The sequence below is a fragment of the Manis javanica genome, chromosome 2 (genome assembly GCF_040802235.1).
Source record: "Manis javanica isolate MJ-LG chromosome 2, MJ_LKY, whole genome shotgun sequence".
Lineage (NCBI taxonomy): Eukaryota > Metazoa > Chordata > Mammalia > Pholidota > Manidae > Manis > Manis javanica.
This window is the reverse complement of record NC_133157.1, coordinates 130,918,380-130,932,169: the sequence shown is the minus strand read 5'-3', so window position 1 is coordinate 130,932,169 and position 13,790 is coordinate 130,918,380. Positions and strand designations below refer to the sequence as shown.

At 44.1% G+C, this 13,790-nt stretch overlaps 1 pseudogene; it reads right to left on the bottom strand.

Moving 5' to 3' along the window:
- The window catches only part of LOC140847882 (aldo-keto reductase family 1 member C15-like), a 15,744-nt pseudogene extending 1,954 nt beyond the window's left edge, over window positions 1–13,790 (bottom strand).

The following is a 13,790-nucleotide window of genomic DNA, read 5'->3' as shown; positions in this document are numbered from 1 at the left end:
CAGACCTCCGCTGCAGAAAGGCTCTAAGAGCTCACCCGGGGAGGTGTACATGTAGGGTTTGAGTCCAGAGAGCACACTGGCACAGGAACACACCATGTAGGCTAACCAGACCAGGACAGCCTCCCTAACAGAGCCATGCCAAGTGCTATGGGTTCCCGGATGTTTCAGCATAGCAGGCAATCCCATTTAGGTTGATACTGAAATACAAATAGGGGCTCCTCAGGTAGAGGAGGGGAAGAAGAGGAACCAGGGTTGTCAAAGGTCTTTATTGTAAGCAAGGATTTGCAGAATGGATGAAAATCAGAGAGGAAAAGTGCTCAGTACCGTGTGAAGACATGTCAAAGCCAGGACCAGGATTTGTAACACCTAGGACCCTGAGGCTAATGCTCCCCCATCCTGCTGCCCCTATGGCACCCAGGGAGAGGTGGGTGGGATGAAGGGACGTGGTTGCATGCTGCAAGGAGAGACACATGGCTCCTGTTCTGGCACGCGCTCCTCACTGGGAGGGACTGCCGGCCTGTACCTGGAAGTTCCCCTTGATTCTCTTCTCATTGAAGCTCTTGGCCAGGACCACCACCTCCCTCTGCAGCTTGTAGCACAGGGCAACCTGGCCTGGGTTTCCATAGTGTTTCTTGGCAATTTCCTTCAATACAGGTTCCTCCAAGAGATATGGGCTGTCTTCTTGCACCCTGAAAATAGCAAACACACACAGACTGAGGGTGTAGGACTAGAAATGTAGTGTTGCTAGCCTCTTTTTCCTAATTCTCAGACAATTGAGAGAAGTAGCTGTATATGGTTGGTATGGTTACAATAGTGTCATGAATATTCACAGAGATTCATTCATAGTTGTGCTAAACTGGAAACAACCAATAATTCCATCAACAGGTGAATGGAGACAACTTGTACTGTCTGTGTCCACATAAAGGAATATTATGCAGCAATAAATGTAATGAACTTGACACTTGCAGCAGCACAGATCAACCCCACAGACAGACGTGAGCCAGAGATGCCAGACACAAAAGCATATGTGCTCCATGCCTGCTCTTATACACGAGGTGGTGCTGGGACACAGCCAACTGCTTAAAGTTGAACACAAAATTCAGAGAAATGGTGAGGAAAAATTGTTGGAGAAAGACACCAAAGGATTCTTGCAGGAAGTAGAAGGGCTCTGTAACTGTATAGGGGTGTGGATTATACTGCATCTACCTCTCAAAAATTGTACAGCTAAGAATCAATGTGAGAGGAGAGGATTAAAGATGGCGATTAAAGATGGCGGCATGAGAAGAGAGACAGAGGCTTCCTCCTAAAACTGGATACAATTAGAAAATTTAATTGGTGCAACTAATCCTGAGAGAGCAACAGGAAAGAGGACGGCGTCAGACTGCACACACCTGGAGAAAAGAGCAGACCTCAGCGAATGGGGTAACGTACCAGAACTGTGGCTCCGCAGACCCAAGTCCTTCCCCCACCCCAGCTCACTGGTGGGAGAAAGACAAACGGAGCAGGGAGGGAGTGGAAGGCCTGGGACTGCTGAATACCTAGCTCAGGAGATCTGCGCTGGGAGCACAAACCTACATTTCATGGTGCTTTCATGAGACTCGCATGACTATTGGGTTGGAAAGTTAATACAGGCAGAGTTCCTGGGGAGACTGGGATTCTGGCTGCTTGTGGAAAGCAGGGATCCATATCTGGCTGCTCCGGGACAAAAACATACCTGTGTGACCGGCCCACTGGCTCAGGCAATGGAGACAGGCACAGGAGCCAGGAGGCAGGGAAGAGCTCTTTCCTACCCCCAGGCACTGGTACTGCTCCCCTGCGACCCCCGACATTGCTTCAGGGATTCAGCAGCTCCAGAATAAAGCTTCTGGACACTAGAGGGCGCCATATACAAACATGAAATGCCAAAGGAACCTTGTCCAGAGTAAAATTGTTAATACAACTCCCGAGAAAGATTTAAATGATATGGACCTTGTGACTCTTCCTGAAAGGGAATTCAAAATAAAAGTCATCAACATTCTAATGGAGGTACGGAAAGACATCCCAGAACTCAGGAATGAATTCAGGTCAGAGATCCAATCGTTGAGGAACATGATGGAGGGTATTAAAAGCAGGTTGGATACGGTGGAGGAGACAATAAATGAAGTAGAAACTAGAGAAGAGGAATACAAAGAAGCTGAGGCACAGAGAGCAAAAAGGACCTCTAAAAATGAAAGAATATTGAGAGAACTGTGTGACCAATCCAAGCGGAACAATATTCGCAATACAGGGATACCAGAAGAAGAAGAGAGAGAGAAAGGGATAGAAAGTGTCTTTGAGGAGGTAGTTGCTGAAAACTTCCCCAATCTGGGGAAGGACATAGTCTCTCAGACCATGGAGATCCACAGATCCCCCTACACAAGGGACCCAAGGAAGACAACACCCACCAAGACACATAGTAATTAAAATGGGAAAGATCAAGGATAAGGACAGACTGTTAAAAGCAGCCAGAGGCAGAAACAAGATCACATACAAAGGAAAGCCCGGCAGACTAACAACAGACTTCTCAGCAGAAACATTATAGGCCCGAAGGGAGTGGCATGATGTATTTAATGCCATGAAGCAGAAGGGCCTGGAACCAAGATTACATTATCCAGTGAGATTATCATTTAAATTTGAAGGAGGGATTAAACAATTTCCAGATAAGCAAAAGCTGAGAGAGTTTACCTCCCACAAAACATCTCTGCAGTCTATTTTGGAGGGACTGCTATAGATGGAAGTGTTCCTAGCAGTGGATAGCTGTCACCAAAGGTAGTAAAATCATGGTAAGGAGGGTGGAGCAGCTAATTGTGAGGCAAATGCAAAATTAAATTGACTATCCCCAAAGCCAATCAAAGGATAGAGAAAAAGTATAGAATCTGATACCTACTATATAAAGAATGAAGGAAGAAGAAAAAGGAGGAGAAATAGAAAAGAACCTTTAGATTGTGTTTGTAACAGCATACTAAGTGAGTTAAGTGAGACTCTTAGATAGTAAGGAAAGTAACCTGGAACCTTTGGTAACCACGAATCTAAAGCCTGAAATGGCAATAAGTACATACCTATCGATAATCACCCTCAATGTAAAAGGACTGAATGTACCAATCAAAAGACATAGTCGCTGAATGGATAAAAAGCAAGACCCATCTATATGCTGCTTACAAGAAACTCACCTCAAACCCAAAGACATGCACAGACTAAAAGTCAAGGGATGAGAAAAGGTATTTCATGCAAACAATAAGGAGAAAAAAGCAGGTGTTGCAGTACTAGTATGAGACAAAATAGACTTTAAAACAAAGAAAGTAACAAGAGATAAAGAAGGACACTACATAATGATAAAGGGCTCAGTTCAACAAGAGGATATAACCATTATAAATATATGTGCACCCAACACAGGAGCACCAGCATATGTGAAACACATACTAACAGAACTAAAGGAGGAAATAGAATGCAATGCATTCATTTTAGGAGACTTCAACACACCATTCACTCCAAAGGACAGATCCACCAGACAGAAAATAAGTAAGGACACAGATGCACTGAAGAACACACTAGAACAGATGGACCTAATAGACATCTATAGAACTCTACACCTAAAAGCAACAGGATACACATTCTTCTTCTCAAATGCACATGGAACATTCTCCAGAATAGACCACATCCTAGGCCACAAAAAGAGCCTCAATAAATTCAAAAACATTGAAATTCTACCAACCAACTTTTCTGACACGTCCCTGATGAACGTAGATGCAAAAATACTCAATAAAATATTAGCAAACCGAATTCAAAAATATATCAAAAGGATCATACACCACGACCAAGTGGGATTCATCCCAGGGATGCAAGGATGGTACAGCATTCGAAAATCCATCAACATCATCCACCACATCAACAAAAAGAAAGACAAAAACTAGAAATAAATTGTACAAAGAAAGCAAAAAGGCTCACAAACATATGGAGGCTTAACAGCACACTTCAAAATAGTCAATGGATCAATGACCAAATTAAAATGGAGATCCAGCAATATATGGAAACAAATGACAACAACAACACAAAGCCCCAACTTCTGTGGGATGCAGCGAAAGCAGTCTTAAGAGGAAAGTAAATAGCAATCCAGGCATGTTTAAAGAAGGAAGAACAAACCCAAATGAATAGTTTAACGTCACAATTATCAAAATTGGAAAAAGAAGAACAAATGAGGCCTAAAGTCAGCAGAAGGAGGAGATATCAAAGATCAGAGAAGAAATAAACAAAATTGAGAAGAATAAAACAATAGAAAAAATCAATGAAACCAAGAGCTGGTTCTTTGAGAAAATAAACAAAATAGATAAGCCTCTAGCCAGACTTATTAAGAGAAAAAGAGAATCAACACACATCAACAGAATCAGAAACGAGAAAGGAAACATCACGATGGACCCAACAGAAATGCAAAGAATTATTAGAGACTACTATGAAAACCTATATGCTAATAAGCTGGAAAACCTAGAAGAAATGGACAACTTCCTAGAAAAATACAACCTTCCAAGAGTGACCAAGGAAGAAATAGAAAATCTAAACAAACCAATTAACAGCAACAAAATTGAACTGGTAATCAAAAACTACCCAAGAACAAAACCTCTGGGCCAGATGGATTCACCTCTGAATTTTATCAGACATGTAGAGAAGATATGATACCCATTCTCCTTAAAGTTTTCCAAAAAAATAGAAGAGGAGGGAATACTCCCTAACTCATTCTATGAAGGTAACATCACCCTAATACCAAAACCAGGCAAAGACCCCACCAAAAAAGAAAATTAAAGACCAATATCCCTGATGAACGTAGATGCAAAAATACTCAATAAAATATTAGCAAACCGAATTCAAAAATATATCAAAAGGATCATACACCACGACCAAGTGGGATTCATCCCAGGGATGCAAGGATGGTACAGCATTCGAAAATCCATCAACATCATCCACCACATCAACAAAAAGAAAGACAAAAACCACATGATCATCTCCACAGATGCTGAAAAAGCATTCGACAAAATTCAACATCCATTCATGATAAAAACTCTCAGCAAAATGGGTATAGAGGGCAAGTACCTCAACATAATAAAGGCCATATACGATAAACCCACAACCAACATCATACTGAACAGCGAGAAGCTGAAAGCTTTTCCTCTGAGAGCGGGAACCAGGCAGGGATGCTCACTCTCCTCACTGTTACTTAACATAGTACTGGAGGTCCTAGCCATGGCAATTAGACAAAACAAAGAAATACAAAGAATCCAGATTGGTAAAGAAGAAGTTAAACTGTCACTATTTGCAAATGACACGATATTGTACATAAAACACCCTAAAGACTCCACTCCAAAACTACTAGAATGATATTGGAATACAGCAAAGTTGCAAGATACAAAATCAACACACAGAAATCTGTGGCCTTCCTATACACTAACACTAACAATGAACCAACAGAAAGAGATATCAGGAAAACAATTCCATTCACAATTGCATCAAAAAGAGTAAAATACCTAGGAATAAACCTAACCAAAGAAGTGAGAGACCTATACCCTGAAAACTATAAGACACTCTTAAGAGAAATTAAAAGGACACTAACAAATGGAAACTCATCCCATGCTCTTGGCTAGGAAGAATTAATATTGTCAAAATGGCCATCCTGCCCAAAGCAATATACAGATTTGAGGCAATCCCTATCAAATTACCAACAACATTCTTCAACGAACTGAACAAATAGTTCAAAAATTCATATGGAAACACCAAAGACCCTGAATAGCCAAAGCAATCCTGAGAAAGAAGAATAAAGTTGGGGGGATCTCACTCCCCAACTTCAAACTCTACTACAAAGCCACAGTAATCAAGACAATTTGGTACTGGCACAAAACAGAGCCACAGACCAGTGGAACAGATTAGAGACTTCAGACATTGACCCAAACATGTATGGTCAATTAATATTCAATAAAGGAGCCATGGACATACAATGGAGAAATGACAGTTTCTTCAACAGATGGTGCTGGCAAAACTGGACAGCTACATGTAAGAGAATGAAACTGGATCACTGTCTAACCCCATACATAAAAGTAAATTCAAAATGGATCAAAGACCTGAATGCAAGTCATGAAACCATAAAACTCTTAGAAAAAAACATAGGCAAAAATCTCTTGGACATAAACATTAGCAACTTCTTCATGAACATATCTCCCCAGGCAAGGAAAACAAAAGCAAAAATTAACAAGTGGGACTATATCAAGCTGAAAAGCTTCTGTACAGCAAAGGACACCATCAATAGAACAAAAAGGTACCCTACAGTATGGGAGAATATATTCATAAATGACAAATGCAATAAAGGCTTGACATCCAAAATATATAAAGAGCTCATGCACCTCAACAAACAAAAAGAAAATAATCCAATTAAAAAATGGGCAGAGGAGCTGAACAGACAGTTCCAAAGAAGAAATTCAGATGGCCAACAGACACATGAAAAGATGCTCCACATTGCTAGTTATCAGAGAAATGCAAATTAAAACCACAATGAGATATCACCTCACACCAGTAAGGATGGCTACCATCCAAAAGATAAACAACAACAAATGTTGGCAAGGTTGTGGAGAAAGGGGAACCCTCCTACACTGCTGGTGGGAGTGTAAATTAGTTCAACCATTGTGGAAAGCAGTATGGAGGTTCCTCAAAATGCTCAAAATAGACTTACCATTTGACCCAGGAATTCCACTTCTAGGAATTTACCCTAAGGATGCAGCACTCCAGTTTGGAAAAGACAGATGCACCCCTATGTTTATCATGGCACTATTTACAATAGCCAAGAAATGGAAGCAACCTAAGTGTCCATCAGTCGATGAATGGATAAAGAAGATGTGGTACATATACACAATGGAATATAATTCAGCCGTAAGAAAAAAACAAATCCTACAATTTGCAACAACATGGATGGAGCTAGAGGGTATTATGCTCAGTGAAATAAGCCAAGCAGAGAAAGACAAATACCAAATGATTTCACTCATCTGTGGAGTATAAGAACAAAAGAAAAACTGAAGGAACAAAGCAGCAGCAGAATCACAGAACCCAAGAATGGACTAACAGTTACCAAAGGGAAAGAGACTGGGGAGAATGGGATGGTAGGGAGGGATAAGGGTAGGGAAGAAGAAAGGGGGTATTATGATTAGCATGTATAATTTGGGGGGTGGGGGAAAGGGGAGGGCTGTGCAGCACAGAGAAGACAAGTAGTGATTCTACAACATCTTACTATGCTGATGGACAGTGACTGTAATGGGGTTTGTTGGGGGGGACTTGGGGTAGAGGAGAGCCTAGTAAACATAATGATCTTCATGTAATTGTAAATTAATGATAACAACAACAACAACAAAAGAATCAATGTGAGAGGCTGTATAAATGTTGCCATAATACCATGCTTAAAGATAACATTTGGAGTGGAGTTTGCTCGTATGGATGAACAAGACCCAAGAATGTTGAGAATGTGAAGCTCAGTGAAGGCTTGTGGGAATTCACTATACTATGTGTCTACGTTTTTATCTTTGAAACTTCCCGTAAGAACAAGTTAAAACTTAATGTAAGAAGTGTATCATCACTGACAGAGCTGCTGACATAGCTCAGACCTGATGCTCTCATTACCACTTTGGGTCTCTTTGGGTTCCCAGAGCACTGTAGGCAACTAGAACGATGTCCTTGGACTTGCAGAATTCCAGGAGTTTGCTCTGGTTGAGGTAAGGGTGACATTCCATCTGTAAATTGCCAAGACCAACAGCTATCCGAGTATATAAGCCAATTAATTACATGTAAATTCGGGAAGCCATTTGAAGAAATATTTAACATATGATAATATAAATCTTTCCCAGGCACCTTCGGAAATTAACTCAGGTGCTATCAGTTTTCAAGGACACAAAACAATTTTCTTCTGATTTTTTCCTTTAGTGTCTTAAATAATTAAACACAGTTTCGCCCAGATTGTACTCTCTGCAAGCAAATAATTGACCTTAGAACATCTAACACTGTAGAAAGCAAAGCAGAAAGGGAAGACTCAGAGGCACATCAAGGACTGGGGAGCTCACTTGAAGAGGCTCCTACTGACGATAAAGGGGACAAAGTGATTGTAAATAAGAACAGTAACTACACTGGGTGGGAAGCATCTTATTTGTTAAATTTCATGAGTTCACATTGACACATACATGTGTGATCAAGCCTCTGCATCTAATCTCCAAGCAGGAAGTGGAGGACATAGTCATGTCAAACTGTGTCACAGGGATCAATAAATAAAACCTATTGTGCATAAAATTTTTTAAAAAGCTGAGTTTCTTTTACAATTAAATTGAGTGGAAGAGAGGGAGAGTGGTGAGGAGAAGGGAGAGAGAATGAAGGACGGGGGACAGGGACATAGTTCAACATATTTTTAATTATTCTTCACAAATAATTATTAGTCATAAAATAAGGTGATAAATATGACCATTTGAATGGTTTCTTGAATGAAATTCAATATTCATTTTTTACAAAAGGCCATAAAACTCTACAGTATCAGAGTGTTTTCAGCTTGGCAGCATATGTTAGTTAAGAAAGTATTTCTGGTATGATTTACTCATTCTTCACTCCCCAATCCTGTGCTTTCTCTGCACCTGCTCCAGGGGGACTTCCCATAGGGCCGTGGAGGCAGGCCCACGTCCACTGCATCCCTGGGGGATGGGCTGCTCCTCAGCAGGCCCCACCCCTGGCTCCCTAAACCGCCTCTGTCCTCTCCTCTGGCTGGCCCCTCACCACACTCTCCTCTTTTCTGCCCTCCTGCCTGGAAACTCGTATTCAGTCCCCTAACCAGTGCCTCCCTGCCTGATCCTTACATGTTGACATCCTGCCCTCCTCCTGTTCATTCTGTGACCTTGCTGGGGGAGCTAACCCATTTCTGTGAGTTTCATTACCACCCATAGAGCCACACCTCCAAAATCTGTGCCCTTACCTGACAGCCTTCCTGAGCTCCAGATCAGTCCTGCCATCAGCCCATAGGCTCGTGTCCTTGAGTGGCTCACAGGAACCTCAAGGCCACCTCTGAGTCACAAATACATACGTAGGCTTCCCACCCCATCCAACCTTCCTTCTTTGGCACTTCCTACTGCAGTGAAGGAACAGTCATCTGTACTGTCCACATCATGAATTAACAGTGGCCGTTAGTTAAGGAAGAGGGTGTGCAGAGCACACAGTAAGGAGTCCACGGTGGGCTGGGCGCTCACCTGGTTGCACACGGGCTTGTACTTGAGGCCTGGCTTGTTCAGGATCATGTCCAGCTGTTTGTGATTGAAATTGGACACTCCGATAGACTTGGTTAAACCTGCATCTTTGCACTTCTCCAGGGCCTGGGGAGGAAGGAAACGGGTGGCAAACCCTTCATGCACTTTGGCCCTTTCACCTGACATGGGACTTTTCAAAAGCTGGAAATCTGTTTTAACATAATATGACAGTTTGAACCCAAAAGTTTTATCATCTTAATATATTATTTCCTCATCTACTTTGTAGCTATGTACACACATTGTATTTCCTGGAGTCTGTGACCTGCACAGCCAGGACAGTAAGTAGATATTAAGATTCTTAAAGGTCCCTCTTGCCTCCCGCCCTCTTCCATGTGCTTATTTCACCATGAGGCAGGAACAGTTCTCTGACAAAGGGTATTGTCCTCAAGGTCAAAGAGGAACTCTCACTAGGAGGACGTACTTGTGCCTCTTTCCTAGAACGGTGAAGGAGTCTCTGCAATGGTGAAAGCAAGGGTTGGCTTCCCGCTTCCACTAACTCAGAGGGCAGATGTTCCCCCCACCCTGGGGGTGCTAATGGTGCTAATCTGTCCCAGGTAGAGCTCCAGCTCTTCCCGAATTTGCCTTCTGTGCATCCCCCTGAGAGGGAGACAGGCTCACCCTGCTTGGTGCAGAAAACAAACCCCTACTGAGACCCAGGCAAGTTGAGATTAAAATAGATCTTGTTCATCCTCTTTGCAGATGACAGCACTGAGGTCCGGAGAAGCCAGCAAGGAGGCTGAGGGCGACTAAGGGAGCCACAGCCCCTATCCTCTGACCTGCTCCCAGTGGCTTCTGCCTGGTTGCACGGCGCCTCCTGGTGTCGAGACCAGTACTTACCGCCCATGTTTCCCGCAGGTCCACTGTAAAATAGTTTCCCCACTGGTATCCTTGGGGAAAAGCTCCTCCCCACACTGGAATACAGACAGGAGAGGATGAAGAAGGGTTTGTCTAAGAATGACCTCCCTGGAGCTGAAGGCGCTTGGTCAGGCCACCTGCACGAGGTCGTGGTTACTAATCAGACAGAGAGAGAAGGTGAGGGAGTGTGCAAGAGAAAATATAGGGCAAAGGAGCCCAGAATCTTGTGAGAGTCGGGAACCAAGTACCTCAGCACCTTCCCACCCACACACCCCTAAACCTCACAAAGAAGGATGCCGCTACAGTTGGAAGTGATCTTCCATCACAAGGATAGGCTGGTGAGGATGATGGGACCAAGCGTTATTGCTACCCGATGTGCTTTTGATCCTGTTTGCACGATAACCCAACTCAGAAGTAGTGAGGATAGGAGACGTTGGATCCGTGAAGCCCAGCGGGGCCCCGGTCATACAATATGGACCATCCCAGGAACCCTCATCTTGTCTGGGCTGAGAGTTCCGAGGGAGGTGGGATTTCCCGTCGTACCTCGGCCGTCTGCCCTTATTCCTCACCCTCGAGGACACTAATCCTGAGGACCTAGAGACAGCAGCACCTCATTGATACCTGCCCGCTAGTCTCCCCAAATCTTTGAGGTGAAGGCTGGGAAGTGAATGAGTTTCACTCCATCTCAAGGTCCTGAGAAAAGGACAAAAAGGTTTCAATGGGAGGTGACATAACAGTCATGAAACGTCTGTTCATGCAGCACTTCCCTCTACCACACTGTCCCACCTCTCTCAGGAAGGCCCCCAGGAAATCTAGCTGGAATGAGGTAATAGAGACACAAAACCAGTGATGAAATAGTCTTGGAAACCAGAGGAAGGCAAACCCAAACCTGACCTTCATGGCAACCGGCACGTGGATAAGGAAGAGGTCTACATAGTCCAGCTGAAGCTTCTTCAGCGATCTTTCCAGGGCTGGTCGGACCAACTCTGGTCGGAAGAAAGTAGCCCAAAGCTGCAGTGACCGAGAGAAATAAAAACTGCACGTGATCTCCCACATCTGGGACAAAAACTAAACATCAGAGTTACAAGATGGAGCAAAACAATCTACTGTGGTCTGAAGATCAGAAGCAGTGGGCTGCATGGCTGTTGCTAGTGTTGGTCACACCCTTAACTGGCACTGGCATTTATCTGAGTGACTCTAAGGAAACGGAATGAAACCGAGATGGGCAGAAAAAGCAGTGTAAGAGATTCCAAGTCATCTCTGAAAGGAGTCAAGGTAGGTCAGGCCAGGGCAAAGGGCTCTGCAGTCCTACTGTGCATGCCTGCAGACAGTCCTGCTGAGGGGCCACTGTCTAAACACAAGTAAATCCTGATCATATGCACACAGATCACTCTGTAGAGACCATTTTACACTGGAGCAGGGTTTCCACCTAAGAAATGTTACAAATGTCAATACACCCAACACTGACTTGGAGAAGTGATTCCTAGCCTGGCTATTTTCTGAATAATGTGTCTACCACATTTGGCTCCATCCTGAGGGGTCCGCTGAGGAATCAAAGGAGTGGCCTCCTCTGTGGCCATTTGCTCCGTCCGTCCAACATGCAGTGTATGGGGCCCAATTTGGTTTGTCATACGAGTGCTGATTGCTGTTCAGATGCCTTGGATCAAAGTAAGCCTTTGCTGTTTTCTGTTTTTCAATAATGGGCCTCACAGCATTAGGAGACAAAAAAGGTATTGACACTAAGATTAAAGTTGTTTTTTCAAAATAACATATCCAGTCTTCCAGCCCACTTGGTATCCCCCACACTTGGCACCTTGGTGGTGTAGAATAAGTCCTCTCTCTTCACCGTGCCGTCAGCAATCTTCTCTCGAAGGGCCTGGCCCACCTCCTCCTCATTTTGATAGACGTAGGCTGCATCAACATGGCGGTAACCTACATCAATAGCCACTTTGGTGGCTTCCCTAGCCTTGCTCTTAGGAACCTGTAAGATACAGGGTAGAAGGGTTGGTAAGCAGCCCCATTCACACAGAAGTGATTTATTTCCTTAATAGCATTTCCCCAGCTCTTACTATGGGTCTCCTAGTGCCCTGGTTGGTGGTTGTGGCCTGGGAACCAAACCTGAACTCTGGGAGCACAGGCTACACTCCACATGGGAATGAATTGGTGACCTGGGCTTCACTAGGGAACCTGGAAACTCAAGGTTCAATCAGTAAAGAATTCCTTGTAAGGAAGTAGCTAACAGGAAATCTTCTGTCACTTGTAGAAAGCTTCTAAAGGCATAGATGGGGATGAAGATGGAGGTGAAGGTGGTTGGAGGTGACATACATGGAAAAAAGTGATCAGAGCATCTGTTTTTGGCTTAGAATGGGAAACGAGTCCAAACACCATGCTCCATCCAATGTCCACCCAACTGGGTTCTTTAATTCAGCTTAAAGTCTTTCTTCATTGCTTTCTATCCTTCCTTCCCCAGGGGCTTTCATGGAACATTTACGCAACAAGCATTCATTAAGTGCCTCCTGTGTGCCTGACGTTGCACTAGGCCCTGAGGCCCTGGGAATCTGACCATTAGCAGAGGCCCATATCTCCAGGAGAGGTGCCCCCTGTGCTGAGGTGTAATGGTGGGTATGAGGGGGACCATGTCATTGCAAGCAGACTGGCAGTCACTCACTGTTGATAGCTCCGGTCCCACCTCTACCAAGATGGAGCGCACTGCTGTCTATCATTTATGCAGACAGTTGCTCCTAAGAACCCACAGCTGCCCCTGCCTCACCCTGTGACCTTAGCTGGACACTCTAAGTACACTGCAGTCACCATGTGGACATGTGGGTAATACATTTGGTGACAAGACCGATTCCATCTCCATTGCTCTCTGTGTCCCTACATCTACTTTGCAAACACCTAATGCTTGCAGGAATAGTGTCTTCTTCTCAGACAAAGGTTTCTGTGATATAAAACCTCCTGCACCAACACACTGAGTGCAAAGTTGCTACCACGCAGTCATGTAGGTGGTCCTTTCCTTCTGGGCCCTCTGCCTACCAGGCCTTTCAAGCAGAGGGCAGAGCAGCTCTGCCTCAGGCGGCTGGCAAGTCTGGGAAGAGCAGCCATTGCTTGTACTTTAAACACATAAGAAACAAGCAGAGGGACAGTACTTACCCAGGACAGCTATCCCACAATTAAAGGTAAATCACACCAAGTGCAAAAATATATGGTAAGCATCCAGTATACATTGAGTCACCAAAATAATAATAATAATAAAGATAATCCACTCTCAAAATGATCTCTGAATCCACAGCATCATTATCTGGTCTCACATAGTACAAAGGGAACTGGAGGAATGAAGGCCCAGATGGGTCCTGCCGAGTCACCCAGGGTGTCCCAGCCTCAGGGCACATGACTGCAGACCACCTTTCCTGGGCTGTTTGCATTCAACCCTCCAGCTGCCTGGCTTCTACTTACTTCGTCAGGAGCAGCAGTGCCAAGCCCTAGCAGTGGCATGACATGCCCATCACTAAGCTTCACTGAACGACTGTGCTTGAGGTCCATCACCATCCTCGAGCCTGTCCTGTCTGCCTGCCTTCACTCCCTTTCCTGACTGAGAGCCAAGGAGGAGTC